The sequence below is a fragment of the Heloderma suspectum genome, chromosome 3 (genome assembly GCF_057233095.1).
Source record: "Heloderma suspectum isolate Gila_16-S chromosome 3, 16-S_ref, whole genome shotgun sequence".
In the NCBI taxonomy this organism is placed as follows: Eukaryota; Metazoa; Chordata; class Lepidosauria; order Squamata; family Helodermatidae; genus Heloderma; species Heloderma suspectum.
In genome coordinates, this window is record NC_139460.1 from 234,042,822 (window position 1) to 234,068,945 (window position 26,124).

Sequence of the window (26,124 nt, forward strand, 5' to 3'; positions counted from 1 at the left end):
GGGGACTGGGGGGTTGGATGGGTAGGATGGAGGAGATTGGGGTAGTGAGTGATTTATAATGTGAGATTGGTTTAGAAAACAAGTTATTTCTGATTTTTAGGGAAATAACTCTGGTCATTTCCACATCAATCAAAGGTAAATGGAGCAAGCTTGCCCATCTCCATTTTGAACAAATAGAAATAATATTTCAGATATTTCTGTACCTCAAATGTTTACGATTCTGCACCTGTTTTTTAAAAATATATAGCATGGCTTAGGAAATATACTGGATCGCCTCTAGCGCTCTTGCACTTTCTGGCATTCACCAGAGCCATGGAGGCCAGTAGGCTTCTGTCAGAACTGAGAGAAGGTGTCATGTTTTCATTGGTGATACAAGCCTCTATTTACATTACTGCATGTACCTCAGATCCACCAGACAAGTTGTCAGATGATCAATGAGAAAGGGACCATAAAAGCCTAGCCAACCATACTTGCCTACCAGTCCTTTGTAATGCATCGGTTCAAATGGGTTTGAGGAAAAAATTCCCCACTGAACAGATGCCCAGGCCCACAACCTTAATTTTTCATTAAAAATATAAATTCCCCTTGAATTCAAGACCAAACCACTAATTCCACCTGCATTAAACGCTCATATTTGAAAAACTCCGTGTTTTCCTGCAGCTATCTGTTATTTGTTCTTAACCATTTATTGCAGTCCACTCTCTTATTCTCACTTATGGATGTGTGAGAAATTTGTTAACCCCCCCCCCCCGGACTTAGTCAACTCGCACCTTCTGGACACAAATGCAGACCCAAATACAATTTACCATCGGAAATCCATAAATTTCAGAGCTCCCACTGCATTCCACAAAACAAAACGTGTTCAGCAATGTGCATACATTTGAGAAATGTGCAAAGAAAAATGCAAACATTTCCAAGATGTGCACAAAAACACTTCAGTTAATGGGTGGATGCATCCAAGATACTTATGTTTAAAAATGCATACATTAATGGGTGCCTTATGAAAAATGTGTATGAATTTCCTCATGGAAGTTTTTTTTTTTTTTAATTGCAAGCTCATGTGGAAACAGGATGGAATGAGCTTGACCTCAAAAACCGACATTCTCAGTGAGACCGAGACTGACAGATCCGTCCATCCCTATTCTCACCATAGTCATTGACAGCTGCAGTGTTAATTTAGAGAGAATGAGGAAGCTGATACTGTGACATGCAGTAGTGGGCATTTGAGAGTCATGTCTTTGTGATCAGATTCCTAGCCCTTAATAAAGTTCAGTAATTTGCACTGAATGTGCTGAAATGCCAAGGGGGCATGTAGGGGACTCCTAGACCCAATAAGGCCCTTGGATCTTCTGTTTGATACCCCTATTTTAATGCCTTGTCTACATATGTAGTTCTCTATGTAGCAGCTCTTATATATTATGTATACATCCTATAAGGTTGCATAGGCCAGAAGATCAGTTTTTGTCCCCAGGTGAGATAGAATAGATAGGCATTTGGTATGAGGTAAAGTGTGTGAAAGATGGGATATTTTACTTAGCCCTGAATTACTAGGCTTTTATGAATTTAACTCAGATCCTCAGAGGTATTTTAACATAGTATTTTCAGTCTGTTTGGTAACAACAGCCATCTGAAATTGTAGTGGCACATAGCCAGAGGGAAGAGAGGTGTTAATGAGACTCTCTATAAATGGAATGAGCTCAGGAATGACAGTTTTCCGTAGTACTTTTGGCATAGGATCGAAGAGCCAGGTGGTGGCACAGAGCTGACCGATCACCTTAGATAATGATAAAAAAGCAGTGACAGGGGTGAAAGATTCAAGGTCCATTGAAGAATCACACAGGGAGAGGAAGGAAGGAAGGGGTGATCATTGATACTTGAGATGCATTGTTGATTCCTCGTCACTCCAGTTTTGCTGGTGAAATATGAGAGGTACTGATCAGGGGAAAGTGGCGCGTTATCGATATCAGATGTTGAAATGAGTGGACTTATTAACCTATCTACCATTTGGAATGCGTATTTATGGGTTCTCTGACTAGAATCAATCAGATCTGAAATTCATTCGTGGTCTTCAGCAGAGATGTACACTTAACCTTTACATTTCAGGGCCAGGAGATGGAAATTGACCTAGAAAATTATCCCAAAGGTGCCTAGTCCAGTGAGAAAGCAATTTTAGTCATTCTTAAATTATTGTTATCCTGCAGGGGATAAACATGTGCATCAAGGATCCTAATTCTGACTATGCCAGAGTCTGGGGCATAGGTACAGGTAATTGCTATACTGGGAGCAATTCAACCTCTTCAAAGAGAAATAAATCGGAAGGTCTGAACAGTTGCTACATAGCAAATTTCAGAAGCAGTCACATGATGGATACCTGGCTATGGAGGTGAAATGTGATAGGGATGGATCCTGCAGCTTCCATTTTTATGTAGAGTTCCACTGTGCTTATTGATACCAGGAGACATCAGAGCAGTTTCAGACAACTTTCTTTCCTTTGTTCTTTCTTTCAGTGTTTAAATGAAGGTACTGCACAACAGGTCCTTTCTTTTCTTGGTTACAGCACTGGGGTTCTTGTTTATCTATAGTCATCCAGCTAGCCTGTGTTGTTCCCCTTTTCTCTTTATGTGCCTCACAGCTTAGGAGGGGCTCCTTTTCTGTTCATGCTGCCAGGGTCAGCTCACCACATGCTCCCTTGCTGCCTGGAGGCTTAAGCACTCATTGTTCTCCTCATCCGCCAACTCGCTGAGTCTCCCATTGCTGGTGTTCTGCCTGCCACCATGTTGCTCTCACTCCTCTTCCCCATCCTTATAGTCTTCCATTTCCTGCGGCAAATCCCTGCCCTTTTCTCCCATCTCCTGTTGCAGGTCCCCTGAGTCCACATCTCCACTGATCAATACTCTACTCCAGCCACCTTGAGTGGAAAGTTTAGCAGAAAGGGAAGATAGATACTTAATAAATAAATATCTCTTGAATACAGTTCCGAGTGCTTCCTGTCTCTGTGAGTTGCACTGGGGAGGAGCCAGTCAGACTCAGCAGTCGCAACAGCCTAGGTAGGAAATGAATGTCTCACACTCTTGCTTTGGAATGTACAAGACAGTGAGGCCCTAGCAGAGTTAGGAAATAGGTGTGTAAGGATACAAAGGCTAGAAGCTGTGCACTCTGTTTGTACCCACTGCTAAAATTGCAGATTTTCTGTCTTTGATATAACTCAAAATTATGCACTGTAAAAGGTATCCAAGGGCACAATCCCATGCAAGTTTAAACAGAAAAAACTCCTGCAACTCCCAGTATTCCCCAGCCAGCCATTCTCCATGCTGGCTGGGGTATGCTGGAAGTTGAAGGACTTTTTTCTATCTAAACGTGCATAGGATTGTGCCCTCACTGCTTGGAAGCCCTGAACTCGGAGGCTTCTGAAATTCTTATGCCCTGCTATGTTGAAGCTGACAGGGTGGGAGGAGTGGCAGAGGTGATCTTTCCCTCCCCATCCTCTGATCTTTACTTTTTCAGTCCATGTAGCAAGGGCACTTTAGAGGGGGAAGGAAGGAGGCTGGAGGAGGCTCAGGATAAATCGTATCCTGGCCTCTCCAGTCTCCTCCCATCCCCACCCCACCCACTGGAATTCATCCCTCTCCCCCCTCTCTGAGGTCAGTTTTCCAACCTTGGAGTGGCAGCCAGCACAGTCCTTTCTGGGCCAGCTGTGAGGGGTAAGGGTTGGAGTCAGGGGGTCAGATCTCTGACTCCCCCTTCCAAGGTCAGAGATCTGTCTCCAACCTCAGAGGGAGGAATCGAAGCCATCCTATGGTCCCTGGAATGCTCACCCAGGGACCATAGGATTGCTCTCTTAATTGCTAAAATGGGCAGTATCAATGCTGAGGCTTGTTAGTCATAGCATATGGCATGGAAACCATCATCCCCTCTAGCAGACTTGGTGTCCCCTTGTCAACAAGTAGGGATGTGAAACAGGGCCAGCCAAACACAAGTTAGGGGATTCTGCATACTTGGGGATTCCCCAAATATATTAAGCATACGTACGTGTGTGTGTGTGTGTGTGTGTGAGTTTAAGAGGAGGTACAACCCTCAGCCACACTCTCTTGGCAAGGGCTTCCCTTGCACAAAGTCCTCCTGTAGGAACAGGAGTTAGAAATAGTTAAGAGTCCTGACAGTGGAAAAAGAAAGGGGAAAAATTCACCTTAGAAGGGCCAATTCTCCCCACCCCATTTAACAAAGAAGGAGAAGGATCCAGGGACTCTGTCTGTCAGACAAAACAGAGTTCCATGGCAGCTGAGAAGAGCAGGGGGCAGCTGGTCTGCTGCTCATTTTGGTACTGCCTGTGTAAATGGCCAGAAGGAGGCACTACAGGTGAACAACAGTAGCTACCTGAAGACAGAAAGGGCTAATGGGGTTTCACCAGGCTCTTTAAAGCTTTGGCCTGGGGGTCTTCCATCTGAACTTGTCTCTTGAGTAACAGCCAGCAGAGGACCTGGAGCTGTTTGCCAGATTGTACCTCCCCCCCCGTACTTGCTTTGCCTTGCCGCCTATGACCAGTCTTCTGCTTGCCCAGCTTGGTCATGGTTGTTTTCAGTCTATCACCCCGGACATTATTATTAATTCTTCTAGGATTATGGTTTCAAATTCAGCACATGTTCTTTGGCTATCATCATCATCATCATTCCATGATTTTACAAATAGGATAAATTAAGTATTGACATCCATAAGCTTAAATTCCAGTGCTGCAATCTAAGCAATGAAAAGCACATCAATATTGGGTAATCATTTGTGATGTGTTCAAAATTTGGATATTTTCAGTGCATTATACATGGTTCCAAGAAGAAAATTGCACATGTGTGACTGAAATGACAGTCTTCTGGGATTTGCTACAGAAATTATAGGTTCTGTTGCAATTTACATGTTAACTTCCATAACCTCGTGGTAGTTCAACCATTTGTAAAAGAACAGCAGGAGGTCTAGTGCTCTAATATTCAATGAATAATTTTGTTTCACATCAAGCACAAGGTCCAGTTTAATGTTTTATTACATAAAAATGACACTGGATGACATATGCCTACTAATTAAATCAACTTGTCATAACTGGTACAGATAAGAGTGTGTTTCTAAATGATATTGATTGACATTAAACATTTTGAAATCATCTATGCAAAAACAACAACAACAACATGTGTTTTCTGGGTGAAGCATGTCATGCTTGTTGGCAACTAATGTAATTTGTTGCTTGCATAGCATGTTTTGTATGATTATATAACATTTATTGGCCACTCTTTTGGGGCTCCAGTGAGAATGTGTGGGCCCTGTTGGTGACACAGAGCTCCAGATATGCAGGGGTTTGCTCAAGGATGTTTCATGTACCCAATGCTTCATGAACCCCAAATAAAAGTGTGTGTTATGTTGACAGGATGGAACTAGTATTCGCCCTCTTTTAGAAAGATGCTGGACCAGCTGATCTTCAGTTCTCTTCCAGAAATTCCTGCATCAACAATAATAAAATATGCCAGGGTTGTAAACAGGGATGTAGACGGGATGCAGCGTTTCTCAATACAACATTTACATTTACATCATGACGAAACCACATTAACAGGCAATCCTATTGCTAAGTCAGAGCACTCTGAGGTTGGAGCACTCCAATATTTCCAAAGCCCTTCTGGGCTCCTTCCAGCCAAGGAAGGGAAACATTTAGACCAACTCCTGGGCTGGTCTAATAATCCCACCTTCTTGGGTGGGGATAGTTTACTGTGCATCCAGAGCCTCCCCCAATCCACCCATGCCACACTCCCAATCTACCCACTTTTTATCTCTTCTGAGGCTGGAGCTCTGACATTGGTGAGGTAAATGCTGTGGAACTTTCCACAGAGGCAAGGAGGGGAATCCAAAATCTCCCCCTCCTAGATCAGAGCTCTGTCTCCAACCTTGCAAGGAGAGATCAGATCTATCCTATAGCCCCAGAAATGCTTAAATATGGAATGAGAAAACTACAACTCCTTTCTGGAAAAAGTCTACTCCAGGGACAATAATACACAGACTCATTGTAGAACTGCTGGGTTTGACAGCAAGAGGAAACCATTGTTATGAACCATTGCTATTGATCTATGACAGAAATGCTATCGAATTTGTAGGGCCCTCTTCCATTTTCCTCTTCAGAGGCAAATAGCCATATGAGCAAGAAAAAGCAAGTCAGTCCTTGAAAAGAAAGATAAATACTTCCAAGCTCAGTAAACCAAACTGATTCCTCAAGTAATTCCTCAAGCTGAACTTTTGGGAAATTAGGCAGTGCTAATGTTCCATGATTTAAGAGTTGGGGGAGAAATTTGTTCAGTTCTCATTTTAATGAGAACTTCCCTAATTTTACACTTTTGAACCAATATGTAAACTGAAACTCAGTTATCCTTCAAAATTCGCACTTCTCCAAATTTTGCAAAAGAGGTCTTCAGTTAAAAAAATGTGTACAAAAATGTGAATATTATGGAAAATCTCACCCACACAAAGGCATATATTAGTGAAAATAGCATTACAATGCATTGTATTAGCAAAAGTGCTTGCAAAAAGTGCAGTTTAGGCAAAATTGCAGACAAAAATGCATGTATTATGAGAAATGTACACAGACTCATAATACTGAGTTTTCCAGCCCAAAAGGGCCTTTGTCTGCTGCCCTCCCTCTTAACAATGCACAGCCCTTTCTGTTTGTAGGCCCTATCTGATGTTTTTGTCCAGCCTCTTTTCTGATTGGCACCTTGTTTGTTCAACTTGCAGTCTTCTACTTCACATTTCCTCTCAAGATTCTTCCTCTTTCATCCAAACAGGTTCTCGCTTCTCAACTTATTGCCTATTCTTTCTTGCTTCTTTCAGCCATCCTAACTTTTAGTCCTTTTTAACTCCACAATATTCAAACCCACTTCCTGCCATACATAGCTTCCCCTCTTTTCTGCTAATGGCACAACCCTCTCCTGTCCTTAGGTCCTGTACAAAGCTTTTCTTCTTTATCTGATAGGCTCCTCCGTTCCCCAACTCCTGGTCATTATTGCCTTCTTTTTCTTTGTTCTCTTCACTCTTCCTTGGTCAACTTTCATCTTTCTGAGCCCACTGCCAACTCTGTCTCTTTCCTTCACACATCCTATGAGTTTTCTGTCCCTGTGCTTTGCATAAGGGATTCTTCCCACTTAACTTCCTTCTCTGTGTAGAGTATTTCCTGTCCTCTTCCTATATATGAACTCTTGTCCCTAGCCCCAGTGTGAATTTTTCCAGCCAAACTGACTTTTCACTGCCGTCCCTGAAGTGATTGGTCATGAACTTTCTATTGATGCTTGTACGCTGCAGTTGTTAGAATGTTCATAAATATTCAATGGCTAGAGCGAAAGTGTTCACAGGTTGGCAGGCAACAGGTAGGTTTTAGCCTGCTTTGTGTCTGTGTGCATGAGTATATAAGTTGAAATACTTTACCTCGCTTCTTTGAAGCTCAGGACATGAATTCTGCTTCACAAGAGCAGCCAGGCCTCCATCCAAGATAAATGAGCAGTTCCACCTTCACGCACTTGCAGCAGTCTCAGATTGGGGAAGCTGAAATGTGCAGCAACCAACACAAGAGAGCCAATGGAAGTTTCATAGAGTCACTCACACCAAGAGTACACTGTAAATATCGGTTCCACATAGGAATGTGGACTTTGTGTCATGCATGTTCACTAGCAAACACATACCCATCTTCCGGCCTGATCTTACCGTCAGTTTTAGCCTTCCCCAACCTGGTGCTCTCTGGATGTTTTAGACTACAACTCCCATCTGCCCCAGCCAGCATGGCCAGTGGTCAGGGACCCTAATAGACCAGCTTTCCCTGTTCCATGTTGAACTTAATTTTTCATGATAACATAAACTAAGGTGTGCTGTGGTAATTTTAATCTATATTAAATTCACTTCCCCCTTAAAATCAGCACCAGCCAACATGATCAGGGATGATGGGAGTTGTATTCCAAAACAGCTAGAGAGTGTCAGGTTGGGGCAGGTGGATCCATTTTATTTTATGTGGTTTGTGGAAAAACTGATGAATAAGTGATCCGTGATTTCAGCCACATGAAAATATTGTTGGAGCTTAGAGGAACCACTGATAGTTCAGTGGAAACCTGACCAAGAGTACACTTTAAATTGTTAAACATCCTGTTATATGGAAGTTGCTAGTTTATGTCCATCAGTCCATTTTTATTGGCCACTGGAGTAATTTTATCCTGGAATGCAATAGGTTCCAATTTTAGACTAAATGTATGATATGAGGCAAAAAAGCCATATGAATGACTGGTCTATAGCCCTGCATGAACTCTGTGGAAGAGCCTGAATGAGAAGTGATCTCCCCTGAATGTGTTGCTCATTGATTAACTGTATCCTGGATCATAAATGGAACATAAAAATGCAGACATGAAAATGGTGCAAATTATAAAGCTATTAGGATAAATGTATGCTACCTCCTTTGGATTTTGTGCAGATTTAGGGCAAGATTCTGTGAAAGTCAAGCACTTCGAGGGAGTGAGCCCCACTGAATACAGTGGGACTTACTTCTGAGCAAATTCACATAGGTTTGCATTATCAAAGTCCCATTCATTTCAACAGGAGAGTTTAGCATTTGTTCTTAACTTTGGTTGCACTAGGCCCTATGTTTTTCATTACATTTTCGACTGTAGCAATGAAAAAGAAAGAAAGAAAGAAAAAAAGAAAAAAAGAAAGAAAGAAAGAAAGAAAGAAAAGTGGGCTGTTTTCTCCCTCTGAGCATAAGTTCATCTTCTCTTTGTCTTGGGGTGAAAATTTCAATGAGCAAAGGACATTGTCCCAAATGCATATTTTAACAGTTTTAAATAAGCAGATTCTCTATAAGAATCACATTTATGTTTTAAATTGTATATAGGTATACCCAGCAACCAGCTACCCTTACTCTTTTCCCATAGCTGTTACTATCATCTCTCCAGCTGCACCATTTCATTACTGTAACAATTAATTCTACCAAATATTTGGCTGAGATAAGCAATGGGGAAAAACTGAGGGAAAGTATTGAGGGTTTTGATGATCAGCGTCTTTGAAAAGGATTGTTGAACCTAGTGGGAGAAATGAGGACTTGGGGGTAATCCATGTGCTGAAATATTTTTGCTTCTTTTTCTAGAAAATGTGCAATTTGGTCAGGCAGAAAAAATTGAACAGAGCCTTCCAAGCAATAAATCACTGGATTGCTGGTGACATTCATACAATGCGGATATAGTGTTAACTGTATGAGTCAGACAGCCCTTACTGCACTCAGCCTGTTCCTAGGAGGTGACCTTGCCATGGTGTAGTAATCAATCATTCTGGCACAGGACACACTGTTTTTGTTTAATATTACACTATTGGAATATATAGTAAACAAAGTGCAAAGGAAATTTTGAAAGCGAGCACTCTATAAGGCATGCTGGAATATTTAGCTGCCTTCGGAGTGCTACCACATACTTTGTGCTGAGTGGAGGCTTGCCTTCGGTTTACTAAGTTTAGGACAAAAGCATATGCAGCTGTGCTAATCCTAGTTTACTGGCTGTGCAATGTAACAGGAGAGATTCAGTGGGAGTGGGAGGTTATAAACAGATTTACTATAATAGCTCCTGCCGCCTAGCATTTCTTATTTTGGCAGCTCAATAAAGTGCATGCCCCATGGTTTTTCCCAAGCAAATGATAAAAATATTCTAAACTTCAAACACCATAAAGAATTAAGCAAAGAAATCTTAATTATCTAGTCAACATTGTTTGCATGAGTGGAAAGTTATAAATTGCTTGCAAATATTACTTATCGTTAACCAAAAGGTTATTTGGGATTATTTTTATGTACCACAGGCATGTTAATTCATGGCGGCTGATATCAATGAATAGGTCAGAATAAGAGGAAAGCAGATGCTTTAAAATGAATGTACTGCAGGTAAAATATCTGAAGTTGTCTCCTCCCCCTCCCCCCACCCTAACATTGCAATAGCACTTGTAGAAAATGTTCTGCTAATTTTTAAGCCATTTTCTTGAACATAATGTGGATAGATGGTGTAGCATATGTAAGATCTTGTACCAAATGCATTACTAACATATAGTTTCTGCCTGGATAAAGAGAGAGACAACCCAGAGTTGGAACCCAGGGTTTATCTTTTCTAGTGAATTCTACAGAAATGTGTGGGGGGTTGGGGTGGAATACATACATTAAAGAATATGTTGCTTTTCTTCTGTATATGCTTCTGGCATCATTAAGGGTTTCTTAATATAATGTCCTCATTCCAACTCTGTTTAGATTATTTCAGAGAGGCAAATGCCCTAATTAAGCTATTCAGTATTGTCTAGTGAAGAGAAACAGCCTGAGTTCAAATTCCAGGTCAGCCACAGGCTCATTGTGTGTGTGGCCTTGGGTAAACAGTTCCCCAACAGAGCTGCTTCAGTTCCCCACTGTAAAATGGGAATAATTTTTAGGGATGTTAGAGAATTCCGCCACGTACTCCGATTTCTTTAGAATCCGGCCCCTCGGAGTCCATGGCGGAATGGACCACCCACCTCCGCCACCCCGTGAAGTTTCCCCGGAACACCCCGCGAAGTTTCCTACCTGCCACCAGCTGGGTCCGGTCCGTCCACTGCTGTCCTGCAGAAGCAAATGGCGTGCGGCATAGTGGACGCCATTTGCGTCCCTGCTCTTTGCCATGATAGGCTATGTAAATCTTTACGTAGCCTATCATGGCAAAGAGAAGGGATGCAAATGGTGTCTGCTATGCCAGACACCATTTGCATCTGTAGACCGGCAGTGGACGGAAGTCTGGCTGCGGATGGACCTGACCGGTGGCTCTGCAGACTTGCCGTGGAGCAGAGCTGGCCAGGGAGGATTCCAGGGGGAGGGAGGGATCACCTCCCCCCCGCGGACCCCCCCAGCAGATTGGTGACTGGATTTCGTACACCCCTAATAATTTTTATTTACCTCAGTAGTATTCCCAGTTAAGAAATATTCTTTGTATGGTACAAGGGAGAGGAGGAAATTTCTGTACTTCTATAAATGACTAAAGTTGAATTCAAGACTATTCTGTCTCCTGGCCTACACTTGAAGCTTGCTGGGAACAGTAGCAGCTATCACTCCTATCTGCTTTGCAGGGCATATTGGTGCTATGACAGAGCAGCGTGTGAGGCTTAGCAGGAGAACGGCCTACAAAGTAAAAGCTCACCCCAGAGTTCTTGCACTATCAAGTGAAATCTTGCCTTTGCCTCGACTTCTGTACTTCCCATGCTCATTCTAGGGATGTCAGAGAATTCCTTCATGAATCTTGGGGAGGCCGAATGCCAGCACATTCGGCCCCCCGAAATTGGTGGAGAAACGGTCTGCTCCCCCTGCCCCCCCGGGATTGGACTTACCTTGTGCGAATGTCCCTGGCAGCAGCGGCGGCTCCGGCGGCAGTTTGGCGGTGGTTCAGCAGTGGCGGCAGCGGCGGCCGGTCTTCCGACCGGCTGCCGCCGCCGCCATTTCCAAGTAAAAAAATAATAATAATAATGTGAAAGGCTACGTAAAGCTTTACGTAGCCTATCACGGCTAGATTTTTAAAAAACATCGTGATAGGCTACGTAAATGTTTACGTAGCCTATCACGGCTGAGTGAAAAAAACAAAACAAAACTGCACGTACGCAAATGGCGGCGCCCATGGGCCCATAGCGTTCCCCTTATTTTCGCCATAGTCTACGTAAATGTTTACGTAGACTACACGTGCCAAAATAAGGAACGCAAAATAAGGAACGCAAAATAAGGAACGCAAATGGCGGCACCCATGGGCGCCGCCATTTGCGTACGCGCAGGTTTTTTTTTTTTTACTCAGCCGTGATAGGCTACGTAAACATTTACGTAGCCTATCACGGCTGACTGCAGGGATGCAAATGGCGCCGGCTATGGCCGCCGCCATTTGCATCCTGGCAGGACAAGAGGATTCACGGCCGGAGGGACGGGGCACCTCCCCCCCAGCCAGAATTTCGGGGGGGAGGGACGGGGTGCCTCCCCCCTGGCCAGCATTTCGGGGGGAGGGACGGAGTGCCTCCCCCCCACCGCGAATCAAGCTTCGGGTTCAGGTAAGTGTCAGGGTGGATTGACACTTACCTGAATCAATCTTCCTCTGATTCTGAGGAAGAGCAGTCGCTCCTGGGAGAGGAGCGTGCTCTTCTTTCTCAGGGCCAACAGCTGACAGAGATTCCTCCCACCAGCATTCCTAGCTTAGATAGCAGTCCAGGGAGTGACAGAGTGCGGGAAACAGACTTGACGGATGCACAACGCCGATGCAGAGAGCGGCGCCAAATGGAGGGCGCGGAAAGGAGGCGCAGTGCCCGGTTGGCGCGCAAACAACGGCTGTGCCCAGAGGATCCAAGGGAAAAGGGGAGGGACTCTCCCTAGTCCTTAAGTTCAGGGGTCTGCCAGTAATTCCCTTTCAAACGGGGACCAACTGTTTCAACTTAGGGCATAGGTACTCTGCTGCTCATATCTAGTTGCTAACGGTAGAGTTGTTAAGTTGTAAAAGAGGAATAAAGCTTTGAAAATAATCCATTTGTCTGTTTCTGGACTTGGCTACTGGATTAGACTGAGAGAGGCCTCCAAGGAGCCCTTGACAGTAAAGGACTTTCGTACATCCCTAGCTCATTCAGCCCTTTTCCATGTTATGGCTCTTCTCTATGTAGAACGAATGTGCAGATGTTGAGTGGCAAACTCCATTCCCTGTGTATTGAAATGCACATCTGCAATGTGTATCAGCACCTACAAGTGCCCATGTGTAGGCTGTGCTCAATGCAACCTGGATCCATGAAAAAACAGTGTTCCCAATCATACGGGAACTCCCCTACCACTGTGTGCGTGTGTGTGCGCGTGCATGTCCGCGCATGCATTGCAGAGTGTATTTCAACTCACAGATGGCGAAAGTGGAGCTTGTTGGTGCCTGCCATCCCCATGTTCATTGCATGCACAGAGAAGAACCCTAATATGATGAACAGCCTTCATCTTCAGTATTTGTCATGAAGTAGAGGTGAGATGTAGAGGTGTCTGCCAACCCATGGCCTGGCTGGAATCCACCAGGAAAAGAGCCTTCAGTGTGGTGGCCCCCTTCCTGTGGAACTCCCTGCCTTTGGAGGTCAGACATGTTCCAATGTTGTGTTGCTTTTGGCGCCTCCTGAAGACATTGTTAATTCAAGAGGCCTTCCTTGAGTGATGAGCTGTGGTTTATTAAATTCAGAATCTGTTTCTTTTAAAATGTTTTAATTGTTTTAATATGGTGCTTTATTCTTTTATCTTGTTCACCGCTCCAAATTTTTTGATGTGGAGCGGTATATAAATACTGTAAATGAATGAATGAATGAATGAATGAATTTCTAACAAGGCACTGAAGAAGATGGAAGCCTTTGAAGGATCATAGCAATCTTTATCAATAATATCACTTAAAACCTCTGCACTATTGGGATTATTTGTTTATCTTATTTTCAATGGATTCATCTCTAATTGTGTCAGATGGTGTTTGCGCTTCAAGAACGGCAATGCAGTGGTTTTAAAAATAATAATATCAGTATTCTGTGAACCTGAAGAGGAAGAGAAAAAAAAGCCCAGTTATATTAATGGATGACATAACATTTAGTTTCTGGGTCTTTTTTTTTCAGTTCTTGTTGAGTTGAAATACACACACATACACATATATAGTGAGACGTTGGCTATTATTCTCACCAGAATAAATAGCAATAGCAATAGCAATAACAATAACAATAACAATATTTATTTATTTATTTATTTATTTACCCTGCCATACTACCAAGAGAATGCCACTCAGGGTGGTTAACAATAATAATAAATTGGATATATTATTATCCTAGGTTCACATGAGCGTGACTGAAAGCAGAATTTGTTAGGGAAAAACACAAAAAAAAATTTATTTCATAGCTAAGGCATTTAATTTTGCAATAAAGTACTTGGATATAACATTTTTGCTTATCTGCCATCAATTTTAAATAACAGCCTGAACTTATTTTCCTGGAACAAACCACAGAGAGAGAGGTCAGTAAGGCTTTAAAAGTATATTGCCCAACTTTGGCTACATTATCCCCAGATTTACTTAGGGTGCAATCCTATGCATGTTTAGACAGAGAAAAGGCCTACAATTCCCAGCATTTCCCAGCCAGGTTTGCTGGGGAATGCTGGGAGTTGTAGGCCTTTTCTTTGTCTAAACATGCATAAGATTGCTCCCTTAATCTACTTATTGTTAAGTATTTTGTGGAGAAACATACAGTTAGATAACAGGAGTCTTAAGTTTTCTCAATTTGATTTTGCATAGCATTTCTGTATCTATAAGTAGCTCTCTTCAGGTGCTTCCCTGAGACTTTTATTGTGAAATCGCCCTGCCTCGTTGGCAGAATTGTACAGGAGGCCCAGACACTGTCTTCCATTTGAAACCCTCCCATATTTTCCAAGCGCTTCTTCTGTCTTTTTTCTTATGACGGATCTCGGTGAGGCCGAATGCCAGTGCATTCGGCCCCCCGAAATCCATCGCGGAACGGCCTGCCACCCCCCTGCCCCCTGCGGATCCCCCCTGGGACGAGACTTACCTGGGTGGATGTTCCGGATGGTGGCGACTCTGGCGGCGGCTTCACCGGCGGCTGGTCTTCTGAACGGCTGGTCTTCCGAATGGCTGCCGTTGAGGATTCCGGGGGGAAGGACTGGATCGCCTCCCCCCCTGTCGAGGATTCCAATGGGAGGGATGGAACGCCTCCCCCCCCATGAACAGAATCCACGAAAAGGTAAGTCACTTTCGTACATCCCTACTGCTAAGAAGGAGAAAGAAGAAATAGCTCACAATGACTTTTGATTGGTAGCTCTAGGAGCTGTCCATATAGAAGCATCCTTCCTAGGGATGGGGCAGAATTTCTCCCTGAAACTTTGGGGGTCCGAGTGCCAACGTGTTTGGTCCCCCGAAGTAGTTTCGGGGAGAAATTCTCCGCCCCCCACCCCCCGCACCCCCCCTGGGACGGGACTTACCTTTCCCGAATGTCCCTCCTGGCGGCGGGTCCCGGCAGCGGTTCGTCAGGTCTTCGACAGGGGCAGAGGCGGCAGCCGCCACCATTCCAATAAAAGTAAAAAAAAAAAAAAAAATGCCCCCGTGATAGGCTACGAGACGATTAACGTAGCCTATCACGGCTAGATTTGCAAAGTCAGCCGTGATAGGCTACGTAAACCGTCACGTAGCCTATCACGGGTGACTTAAAAAAAAAAAGCGCATACGGCTAATGGCGGCCCCCATAGGGAGCCGCCATTCCCGTTCCTTATTTGGTCACTGTAGTCTACGTAAAGATTATGTAGACTACGGTGAAAATAAGGGCAATGCTAGTTGCGTTGCCCTTATTTTCGCCGTAGTCTACGTAAAGATTTACGTAGACTACAGCGACCAAATAAGGAACGCGAATGGTGGCTCCCTATGGGGGCCGCCATTTGCGTACGCGCTTTTTTTAAAAGTCACCCGTGATAGGCTACGTGACGATTAACGTAGCCTATCACGGCTGACTTTGCAGATCTAGCCGTGATAGGCTACGTGACGATTAACGTAGCCTATCACGGCTGACTTTGCAGATCTAGCCGTGATAGGCTACGTTAATCGTCATGTAGCCTATCACGGGGGCGTTTTTTTGTGTTTTTTTTTACTTTTTATTTCATGGCTGGGCGAGGCGAGGTGCCTCCTCCCCGGCCTGAATTTCGGCCGGGCGAGGCGGGAAGCCTCCCCCCCCAGCCTGAACTTCAGGGGGAGCAGCGAAGCGCCTCCCCCCCACCGCGAAGCAAGCTGCGAGACCAGGTAAGTGGCTTTCGTGCACCCCTAATCCTTCCTTTCTAAATCTCTGACTACTTTCTGGAGAAGAGGGGTGTTTTAGCAGTTGGGTGAGCTTACTCACTAAGCACACTGGAGAATGTGCACAATCCTTTTGGGGAGGCCCATGAGATTTTGTTACTTTGGCATAACATTGAAATGGCATAATGATAATGATCATGCACCTAAATTCTGCTGTTTCAGGCAGCCTAATCAATAATCAATAATTTGATAATGATCAAATAATAAATAAAACTGTAGTGTTATTTTTTTGTGGAACCACATCCCACTCTCTAGTTGGGCATTTACACATACGTATGTGTAAAAATTATAGTTCTGCCGTAATGGAATCTTCTGTTTCTCTCTCACTTTTACATGTCAGTTTTGGCATTGTAAAATAATGTATGTGCACATACGAACACACAAAGAAGTTGCTTTAGAAAATAACATGTGTGTGTGTGTGTGTGTGTGTGTGTGTATGTGCACCTAAGCTTGTTAGCTCAACTAATGTGTAAAGTCTAGATAGGTTGTATAAATTTAGGCTAGTCAGAACACAAAATCCAGCAAACATGTCAGTGAGCTACACTGGCAGGTTAACCTACATTCAGTGTACAAAATAAGTGTAAATCCCCTTATAGGTTCCTTCGAGGAATCGCATTACATACCTATTCCAGTGCTTCAAAACACTGGGGAATGATCATTTTCGCTCCAGTACCATTACAGAGCACCACTTCCTATAACAATAATGGGTGTCAGGTACTGTTTGGACTAGACGAGATTAAGTTATCACCCCCCCTGCTGTGTGTTAATTTATTGCTTCAGACATTTTCATATCTGATCCATTTTCACCCACTCGGTTGCTGTTCCACAAAGTTCTCAGCTTCTGCCAGTCTCGGTATCATTTGAGCTGAGAATACCTGGCACCGTGAAATGGCTTTCTTCTCAGTGCATGGTGCAGGTATGATCCTTAGAGAGAGCAGGTGTGTGTTCCCCACAGAACAGGGGAATAGAATGCGGCACAAACACAGCAAAGCAATATGCTTAGGTGTGACACAAAAACCAAAATATTAGCTTTTTAGTAAACAAGAAAGGAAATTGCGATTCTGTCTGAGATCCCAGTGCTAGACATCTTTAGGTAATAGTGTTATTTCTTGAAGGAATACAGGGTCACAGTCACACAGCAGCGACATCAAAAACGTTGTGGGGTTGGGGGTGGGTTGTGTGTTTTTTTTTGGTCCCCTGGTTTTGTTTAGTGATTATGTAGAACCTGCTGAAAAGGTGTTTATTTCTGTTTGTAAATTGAATGCACTGGGTGTTTCTTTCAGCTTTGCCTCAGGCTCTGTTGGATATGCTGATGGAGTTGGAAGCAGAGTCAGGCACTAGAGGAAGGTGTGCAGAAAAGAACTCAAGTAGAAAACAAAGCTGTATTTTTGTCATTTCATACCTCTCCAAAGTCCCACTACGTGAGGTGAAAAAGTGAATTTAATATACAACGTTAAATGGGACAGGTGATGTAAAAAGAAATGTGGAAAAATACGGGAATACTGTGCATTAGTCACTTTCTACAGCTGCTGCTCAGGATACCATTATTTTGTGAATCTCTGAGGGAAGCTGCACAGCATGGAATAAATTCTGAATTTTCACATGTATTGTTGCACTGTCCTGTCTGTAGGTCTTAGGTAAAGGCTCAAATGTATTTTTTTTCTTCCCCCAAGTATTTTATAATTTTGAGGGATTAGATTAATCTCTGAACATTATGGAGCAAATTCAGCCCTATTCAGCTGATACATCCAGGATGAGTACATGTAGGGAGGGTGAGCAGAATCATGGTGGCAGGCCTTGTCCTGGCCTATGTTCTATTGAATGTCTGAATGGAGCCTACTTGTGTATAATTGCAGGCATCTCCATGCAAGCGTTCAACTGAATGTGCTCCCCCACCCCATCCCCAGACCTATGTGTTCAGTCATTGCTCAGTTCAGGGGTACGCAATGTGTGGCCCTCCAGATGTTTTGGCCTACAACTCCCATGATCCCTCACTAATTATTATGTTGGCTAGGGCCAATGGGAGTTTTAGGCCAAGGTATCTAGAGAGCCACAAGTTGCCTGCTCATCTGAATTGGGCCTTAATGACCACTATCCCTATAGCCTATTCAGGTGACAGTATTAAGCATTTACTGGATACAGCTATTAATGAATAATTTATACAGATTCAGAGTCTGATATGTGCCTGCAGTCATTCCCTTTTTAGAAGCACCTTTGCTCTCAGATGCATTCAGATTTCTTTCCTGCTCTACACTTGGAGTTCACTGTTCATTGGAATATATCGTTATCTCATAAACTTCACGGAGGTAGTAATGTGCCCAGGCCAGTGAAAGAAAGCTTAGCAATGGACTGATAGGATCCTGGGTATCTCCCGTTCACACTCAACACTGGCACTATTCAGCATGAATTATCTCTCGGTATCATCCAGTATGTCTTGGGTCAGTGGATAATCAGAACTGGTGGGTTGTTTGGTGCTGCAGGGTCACTCCTACATGTGACATTAAATGCATTATTGTATTTAATGTGCACTTTAAAAAAATGGAAATAGCTGCTGTGGGGGCAAGGAGGACTGGAATCATGGTGGGAAGGGCAGGGGAGTATAACCTTCCTCCCTGCCATGAATCCAATGAAACTTGCCTCTCTGCATTGCTTTCTTCATTGGGAGGAAATACAAATAGCAGGGCCCAGGATTTTGTTAGGGGAGAAAGGGTTGAACTCTCCCTCCTCACAGGCCTGATCCTTCTAGGCCTCCCTCCATCACAGGTATTTTCACTGGGAAAAATGTGCTGTGAAATGCAATGCTGCATTTAGCTGGTACGGAATGTGACTGGTACATGGCCGTGAGGGTATGAGCCGTAACCAGGTTTACCAATGCAGTATGCCAGTACTTCATCAGCTTTAGTGACTAACAGTTCATTTCAGAGCCCAGCTCAAAGCCCTTGACATCCCTTCACAGTTTGGAACTGTGGTTCCTGAAGGGCTACCTCTTCCTACATGGGCCTCCTTGTGCCTATCATCCAAGGCTCTTCTCCAAGTGGCCCTGCCAAATAAGGTATAGTGGGTGGCAGTGCCCACTCCAGCTGTGGAATGCCTCACCAGTGAGGTCTCTCTGGAAACTACTTTCCTGTTTCCGGGCAATGGTCTTTCCAGATCCAAAGACCTTTTTATTTTCGCAGGCCTTTTAATGTATGTGGGGCTTAGTATTGTTTTAGCTCTGTTAATTTTATTCACCTGCTCTCTGTTTTTAATAGATTTAATGTTGTGGGGATGTATATCTCTTTAAAGTTTATATATGTACATCTGGTTTTAAAGTGGCCTTTTAGACTCTACAGTTGTGTTTTATTTCCTGCATTTTATTGTATTGTTACTGTAATTCATGATCCTGCTATAAGTTGGCCTATAAATGGTATGTATGAATACATAGGTATGTGTGTATTATGTATTATTTATATATGTATGCATGAATGAATAAATAAATAAAGTAATGTCACTTCTAGTTTGGCCCTTAGTAGTTTTAGGTGATTTGGTAGGATATGGAGAGACTTCATCTGAATCCCAAGGTGCCCAATCAGTTTTATTGGGCATGGAAGGTTTGTTTTGAAAGACATACATATTGTTGTGTGCCGAGTCGACCCCATGCCAGCAGACAACACAGACAAGACTGCTTTGTGGTGGGTGTTATCAGTGCACATCGACGTGGATTGACATATGTAGATGAGCACCTCAGTAGGATGTGTGGACTGAAGCTTAGAACAAAAAACTTAGTTTCGATATCTCAGTGTGCCAGAATATGTTTTCATAGGTATGTAATGTGACCAGAATGGGCAGGCTGAACTATGTTGTCTAGAGCAGGGATAGGCAATGCGGTACCTGTGGGCACCAATGCACCCTTGGATACCCTTCTTGGCACCTGCCAAGGTGCCCACCCCCTCCCACTTTTTAAAAAAATTAACACATTTTCTTACTGGCAGCTGGGATCACTGTGAAATGGGTTTCTCTTGGTGCCGAAAATTTTGGGTTCAAAGTAGTTGTTTAGTATGTTGAGTCTCAGATTCTACCTCTGCTTTTTATTCAGACTCTTGGGCAGGTTACTTGTCCTTTACCACTCCTCCCATGGCAGCCATTTTGTGGCAGTGCCCAGGACAGTTTCTCAAATTGCTAAAATGTGCCAACAGCCCCCAAAGGTGGCCTACATTCTAGAGCCCTTCCACTGGAATATTATAATTCCTGCAAGCACCTAATATGTGAAATACTACTACTACTGATGCCGCTGATGTTGCTACTACTAAATTTGTGAATGTATGAGCATTCAAAACATCTTGCATTTGTTATCTCACCCTTACAATAACTGTTCAGTAAAGCAGTATTAGCTCGTCTAAGCTGCAGATGAGGTAGAGAAAAGGGATCAGGCTAACAGACTAGGCAGCTTGTCTAAGTTCACTTATGCTAGTGAGTTTATGGCTGAGGTGAAGGCTCAACGAAGGTCTTCCCATCTCACAGCCCACACTGTTAGACCCTAGTGAAGTTAGACTCCCTTGCCCGGCATCACCAGCAGTCATTGTATTCTGATGTTCAGGCCAGGTCATTATGACCACCCAGTCTGTAATGCATCCTCAAGGCAGTCCAGTACTCTTGTCCTGATACTAGATGGTTTCCTCCATGTTTGATGCCTGGAGACTTGTACTTTGTTAGTAGAGAGTGTACATTTCTCTCATTCATTGTTTTTTCTTTCTTCTTTCTTTTCACTATGCGAGGTAATCAGGAATCATCCTATACATACATAAAGAGATCATATACATCCCACAAATAAATTCTCCCATGCCATTTTATTGAATTTCTAGTAAGTTGGCAGGCTAAAGTGATTTTTAACACTTATCAATTAGATTTATGATTTTGGTGTCATCCACCCTGCTTCTGACATTAGGAAATGTTCAACATGAGGGAGTCACGCAATGATTTTTTTAACTACACTATAAAATACTTTTAGTCTCTTTTCTTTTTAAAATCCATAAATGGATAATTTAATCATAGCCCCAGAGTAGATATTCTAGGTTTCTTGCTCTGCTAATTATTTGGCAGAATTTTGATGCTTTAAATCATGATGACATTTGGGTGACTAGTAAATCATAAATTATAGGCTCATGGTCATCAAAGGCCAGCTTGAGAATCTTGGCTGTGTGACAGAAGAGGAGACTCTTTGTTCTTGGATGTTCCTTCTCCTACTCCAAAATATGTGGAGGAGGACAGGTATGGAGAGAAGTGAAACCAGATCAGTTGACTGCTTTGCCTCTTCCTCCCATTCAAATGTTCTGCTTCTGAGATCTCTCCATAGGTCTGGTTATATTAATGTAAGTGGATCACAAAAGACATGATAGAGCTCAAATATGTTATGATTTGAGCTATACCATGCATTTTGTGATCCTAACAAAAAGCCGCAGTATAGGCTAAATCTATGAGTTTTGACATGTTACTTTTTCAAATATGGACATTAATCTGGATTAAACTGCCCCAATAGCATATCACTTTTAAAACAGATTACTAAAATATGCATTTTTGCTGAAATGTTTCCTCTGACTTAAAAAAAATAAATTCAGTCTCTGTCAATGTGTAGAAATATTTTTTTTACTGCATATTGTGGATGTCAACCTAGATCTGGATGGGGACCAGACACATTGGTGTTTTGAGTTAGATTTATTTCTTATGAAGTTGATTCAGCCTAAACATAACATTCCTAACTACACGTAATTGGGTGGCTTGTTGGACCCAACCTAAAACCCAATGCCAGTAAAACTACTTAGACGACTGCAACTCATAACAACCATTAATGCACATTAAGTTTTCTACCCTTTGGAGGGTTTCTAGTATTTTTCACACCATGTGATAACTATGAAACATTTGCAGATAGGCACACAGTAACTCACTAAGAATTCATTATTGCCAAGGGCCAGGCTGGGGGCATTAGCATAGCAAATCTAGACCTGGAGGATGTGAAAAACACTCTGAGGCTTAATCGCTAGGCTAGATCCCAGAGCCCCTGTCTATTATGGAGTATAATGGATGCAGAACCTCTGGCCTGCAGGACTAATCTGGTTTGTGGAGGTTCCGCATCTGGTCCACAGAACCTCCTTGAGTTCCTGGGGGGGGGGGCTTGGTCTCCAGCTCCTGTCCCCGGGGGTATCCCCCCTGGAGGAATCCCTGCTGTTATCTCTGATCTGAGATTCGGGATCACAGTGGGGATGTGGGCAGTGGGGGACTCAGCTGGTGCTGGGAAGAGTGGCCACATGCAGTATGCACCACCTGCATGGGGATGCAGGGGAAAAGGCAAAACGGGGTATGTGATGATGTCTATGGACATAACCCATGGAGAATCTGGTGGTAGGCATTCCCCCACCCCCACCCCAGTTCCAGTTCTGCAGCCCTGGAATATCAAGAACTGGATTTATTGGCTAGAGCATCATGATTCCATGCAAGGTGCATGTCCAAAACCTCAGATTCATATGTCAGCCACATGACCGCTGTTAAAAAAGGTCTTACACCAGCATGGAGATTGGCAGTATCACAGTGCCAACCAACATGATTAATCCTTCACGTATGGTATGGGAACTATTGCAGATCAACTGTCATGCACATGCTTTTTCCCTTGGCGGTCATGTTTCTGCTATAATGTAGGAAGTGGCCCATATCAGGGTATGAAGTCCTCTAATCATCTGACAGTGCAATCCTATACACATCTACTCAGAAGCAAGCCCCTTTGCGTTCCATGAGATTTACTCCCAGGTAGCCTGGCCCTAGGATAAATAGCGCCCTGGGCGAGGAGTGCCCCCACCCCACCTGTAGTCAGTTTTGAAGGGCCACCCTGAAGATTTTATGGGGCCTGGTGCAGGTGTGATGTCCATCGAGAATGACATCGCTCAAAACCTTGATCTCTCAGACACTGCGCTACAGTTTGCACAAGCCAAAGTTCGAAATGCCACATTCTGAGGCATGGCAGTGCACTATACAACACAGCAGAACTATCACAGGTTTTTCTTACAATATTCTTGTTTTGTGGCAGTTCCCATCTTTTGGTAAGCATTCTTTATTTTAGAATATCCATTATTTTTATCTTTAAAAATAATAATGAAAAGTTATAAATAAAAAAGGTATCCAGCTGACCTCTTCCAGTTTACAACTTTATTATTATTGATATAGTGATTATAGTATTTCCAGTATTTGAAGCGCTAAGTGCTTGGAAACATTGCTTCAACATCAAGCTGTGTTCCACTGATTTTTACCTAGCACAAATGACATCAAAGTGGAAATCGAAAAAGAAAATACTTTAGAGCTAATTGAAGGAATATCATTTTTGTAATTAGCTCCCAAACAACCTATAGAACCTTGACAGAAAGGTTACAGACAGTCGCTTTTTGCCATCCTCATGGCAGCCAGTACATTAAAAAGACACAGCCACTGAGCTCAGCTTGGTGCCTTCCTTACCTCAGCTTGGCGCCCCCCTCAGGCCCCGGGCGACCACCCACCTTGCCCACCCCTAAGGCCAGGCCCTGCTCCCAGGATAGTGTGTTTAGGATTATAGCCTGAGTGTTGAAATCAAGATGGTCATGGTTGAGTACACTGTGCTAAAAGGCCAAATGACCAATGGATTTCCTTCCTCATTGGAAGACTTTTGCGACATGACCATGTCACAAAATATCAAACATCAGCTCACTAAGAACAAGTCAAAGAAGGAAACACGACAAAACCATTCAAGCAAAACTTCAGAAATGTGAATGAAAGGATTCCATAAATAAACATCATATATTGTAATGCTGAACTCATTCTCCAAGGGTGGGTCTCTATATCACCAAAATGGCACTGTCCATGTACAAGCAGGTCTGGAGAAACCCCAAGTTTTGCAGAAGTCCAAAAACTTTAGAAAAATAACCTTTATTTACTACCAAACAGCTCATTGAGGACAGAACATGATCAGTGGGCATGCAATGCTGATTGAGTGTTGTGGGGAAGAAAAGAAAATGGGAGTGGAGGGAACAGCGAATGGAAAAGAGCATATCTGCCTGTCTGGATCTTGATCAGGTGCACACCATGCTGCAATATTTCAGGTTCCAGTTGTAATGTTATTCTTCATGAACTGGAAACTCCCAGTTTTTTGGCAAAAATTCCAGAACAGGCACAGGAGGGGCTGTTAGTCTGTTGCACCAAAACAACATATATTATTTGTCTTGGGACAACTTAAAGGCTAAAAGTGTTACTGACTAAATTTACCAACAAATGTAATAACAAAGACTAATGTAACCTCATCTTTATCATTATTATCATCATCATTATTAATAGTTTGCTGTTGTTGTTATTATTATTGAAGTTGTCATTACAAGGTACTGTACAACCTTTCCAAGATTTTATTTTCTAAGCTTGAGGATGTTTAGGTTGAATGTACAAATCCATCCTACTGTAAAAATAGAGAGAAGCAGCAAACAGGATCCTTGGAGTGAAAGTAAATTCAATCTCTGATATAATGTAAAATGGTTAACCACACAAAGAAAAACATTAATGACTATAATCCAATGGTATAGGGTCTGTGCTCATGGTCTTTGCAAGCTCTGCTTCATCAGCCAAGCCTGAATGAGTCAGGTTCTGCCTATTGCACCGCCATAATAGAAACACATCTGGCTGGCTCAGTTCTTCAAACGTCTTCAGTGTTAGGACTTGTTATTAACTGTAACTTGCTTCAGCTAACCACCATTGCCGTTTCCTTTCTTAAGCTCCTATCATGCAGTGGTTCTTTTCAAACTCAACCAAACTATCTATAAAATGAAGTCTGAGCCAAAAGTTCTTACTTGAGAACTTTTGACTAAAAGTGTATGTATGTGTGTGTGTGGTGGTGGGGGGTGGGTGGGTAGATTTGGAGGACAAAAAACTAGGGGATTATTTCTGGGGGAGGGGAAGTGTTTCAAAGTTTCAGGGCAGTGGGTTGCCAATTCCATTAACCAGCAAAGGAGATAGTTACCTTGTTGTGGTGCTGGAGCTTGAGCACCTCAATGATGTCATGAGCTAAACCATGAAGGGGCACCCAAGACACCAAGAGAGGTCAGACTAAATACAATCCCTGGGGAAGGAAATGGCAACCCACCCCAGTATTCTTGCCATGAAAACTAAATGGCAAGTACAACCAGAGATATGTCGGTATACCATCAGAAGATGGGACTCCCAGGTCAGAAGATGGTCAAAATGCTACTGGGGAGGAACAGAGGATAAGTTCAACTAGCCCCAGATGTGATGACGCAGCTAGCTCAAAGCCGAAAGGACAGCTAGCAGCCGATGGTGCTGGTGGTGAACGACGAATCCGATGTTCTAAAGATCAGCACACCATGGGAACCTGGAATGTAAGATCTATGAGCCAGGGCAAATTAGATGTGGTTATTGGGGAGATGTCAAGATTAAATATAGACATTTTGGGTGTCAGAGAACTGAAATGGACTGGAATGGGCCACTTCACATCAAATGACCACCAGATCTACTACTGTGGACAAGAGGACCACAGAAGAAATGGAGTAGCCTTCATAATTAATAATAAAGTGGCTAAAGCAGTGCTTGGATACAATCCAAAAAATGGCAGAATGATCTCAATTCGAATTCAGGGTAAGCCATTTAACATCACAGTGATCCAAATATATGCCCCAACTACAGATGCTGAAGAAGCAGAAGTAGATCAGTTCTATGAGGATCTGCAGCACCTACTGGATAGTACGTCAAAAAAAGATGTTATTTTCATTACAGGAGACTGGAATGCTAAGGTGGGTAGTCAAACTCAAGCAACACCTGGAATTACAGGCAAGCATGGTCTGGGAGAACAAAATGAAGCAGGACATAGGCTGATAGAATTTTGCCAGGACAACTCACTGTGCATAATAAACACTCTCTTCCAACAACCTAAGAGACGACTTTATACATGGACTTCACCAGACGGTTGACACCAAAATCAGATTGACTACATCCTTTGTAGCCAAAGGTGGCGGACATCTACGCAGTCGGTAAAAACAAGACCTGGAGCTGACTGTAGTTCAGCTACGTAATACTTCTTATTGCACAATTTAGAATCAGACTAAGGAGAATAGGGAAGACCCACAGATCAGTTAGATATGAGCTCATGAATATTCCTAATGAATATGCAGTGGAGGTGAAGAATAGATTTAAGGGACTAGATTAAGTAGATAGGGTCCCGGAAGAACTATGGACAGAAGTTCGCAAC